This window comes from Egretta garzetta, unplaced genomic scaffold, assembly GCF_000687185.1.
Source record: "Egretta garzetta isolate BGI_Z169 unplaced genomic scaffold, ASM68718v1 scaffold186, whole genome shotgun sequence".
Classification (NCBI taxonomy): domain Eukaryota; kingdom Metazoa; phylum Chordata; class Aves; order Pelecaniformes; family Ardeidae; genus Egretta; species Egretta garzetta.
In genome coordinates this window covers 310,753-313,199 of record NW_009259969.1, presented here as the reverse complement: position 1 = coordinate 313,199, position 2,447 = coordinate 310,753, and positions in this window count along the sequence as shown.

The following is a 2,447-nucleotide window of genomic DNA, read 5'->3' as shown; positions in this document are numbered from 1 at the left end:
AATGAGCCATGTGGGATGTCCAGCACTGGCTTCACCCACAGGAAAGCCCAGCCAGCCACCTGCCTAGGGGTGAGCCTCCCTTCTTGTAATTCTCAGGGCAATGGGCCCTTGCCACAAAGGTGCTCAAAATCTAACTTGGTGTGTGTCCATTTCTCAAGGGCTGGGAAGGCAAATATCCATACTGGCTCAGCTGACAGGCGGTAGCTCTGTTACATGAATGCAGCACCAAACAGCGGAAGTGTTGCAGAACAGGAGCTCTCATCCATGGGATCCTTTCAGGACCGTGTTGTAGTTAGGCTGGTTTTATGCATATTCTATGAACGAAACCCGTCCCTGTTCCAAACACCTCCCGCTTTTATGCTGCCATGGTACAAAAGGATTGTTTTCTTCCTGCAGCCTGATTCAATTTTAAACCCAATTTTTATAGCTCCTATCTGTATAGGCTTCCAGTAAGACTATTCTCATCTGAGCAAAAATTGGTTTGAGGAAGTTTTACCACAAACCCTTAAATACTTTGATATGACAGGATCCATTGCACTGACAAAGTCAAGGTTAAAAATAGAGTTTACAGGCTTAAGTTTGGCATTCAAGTTGACTGCAATATTACAAAACAATTTAAAGTCAGCAAAATAATGTTTAACATGTCCTGGATCCCATAATGGGTAGCTCCCCGGGGGAAAAAAAAAAAAAAAAAAAAAAAAAAAAAAAAAAAAAAAAAAAAAACCAACCCAGCCACAACATCAGGTCAGATGGTAATTTACTGCTGCCAAGCCTCCTCCATACAAAATTTTTGCAGATGCTTCCTGGTCAGTGACAGTCTAAACAAGTAGTGAAACATTTACAGCTGTAAGCCTGCATGCTTATTTGAAACAGCCTTCTGGAAGGGATGGTGCACAGTTTCAGAGAGGACCCCGATGAAGTTAGGATCCTGTGACAAGACCAGGGCAGGCCTGGAGTTTATAGAGAGGTTTCGATGAGGAGATGCATGGGTCTCTTGTGTCTTCCTTCAAGGGAGGGTGAGAGTATTTAATTGACACCTTGCTGATCCAATTTGCACCATTGCTTACAGAGGTTGTAGGGCACTCACATCAGCTAGACAGAGGGAAAAGGAGGATTTTATTTCCCATGATTCATAGTCCCAATTATGTCTCTTTTTACCCATTTTTCTCCTGGTGCTTTGGGGCTAAGCTGTAGCTAGAGACAGGGTGCAGGCAAGCATCCTGGTGCTGCTAGAGGTAGTGAGATTTTCCCCTGGAGCACAGCAGGTGTGAGGTACCCCCGCCATCCAGATTAATCCCATTTCCAGATTTGGCTCTGGGAAGGAATTTCTTTATTTTCCCATTGCTCAGATCTGGCTTGGATTATTTTAGAGAGATTTTTGCTTTTCTCTATGAAGTAGAGGTATAACCTGTTCTTCAGGACTCCCACCATAATAAACTGCTCCCTGAAAGTGAAGGAACCAGGAGCACGCTCTGTGCCCAGCTCTCACCTAGAGTGCATGGTGGTCCTCGTACCCTCTCAGTATTTTACAACAGTTCTTAAGCTTCAAAAGGGCACATGTGGATGGGAGCAGAAATCCTGAGGATACTTTTGGCTACAGGTTTCTACATGGTAGCTTGAGACTATCAAGGTGGCAGGGGGGAGGAAAGGGGGCTTGCCACCCAGTGTGCTTTCTTCTATATCTACCATGTGTTGTAGTTTGGGATGACTGGCATCACACCATCACTGAAAAGCCTCAGCAAAAATCAGGGTGATGATGTGCTCAAAACTCAGTGACTTTATTAGAGGCTGACTTGGGAGCACTGGCCACTTGCAAGGCTCCCCAGTGCCTCCTATTACAACACTTGCTGCTTGTAGTTGTTTATGATTTTGCCAAAGCTGAATGTTTGGGTTCAGGTTTTCCGTGTTGGATGTATGCCTTTGGGCTGAATTGCTTTTTGTTGTTCATTTTCCACCCTCCAAACACCTTTCTCATCTAAGCTGACCTGACAAATATCTAAAGGAAGAAAAGTCATACAATCCCCATTTTCCAGGCCTAGGTCTGAGCAATGCTGAGGAGAGTCTGTCAATAAGTGTCGCTCCACAGAAGGAATGAAAGCACTTGGAAAAGGTCAGGAAGGAAGTTCTTGGAGGAGCCAAGAATCGCAATCAGGTTTCTCAAGCCTAGTAACTGTGTCTTAACTCTCAGGCTATTTGTTCCTCTTCTCCCCTGCTATAGGATTCATGATTTAAAGGGTAGGATGGGACTGGTGTTTCAAAGGAGTCAGAAGCTCTGGGTCAGTTGGGTTAGGGGATCTTTATTCGACAAAGTGTCCCTTGCAGGACTTGTGTTGTAAATGTCTCACACCACTATATTTCTGTACACTAGCCCCATTCTTATTTGCTGCCCTACAGGCATCTGTGGTAACTGTTCTCCCTGCTGAATTTCTGAGTGATGAGTCCAGAGT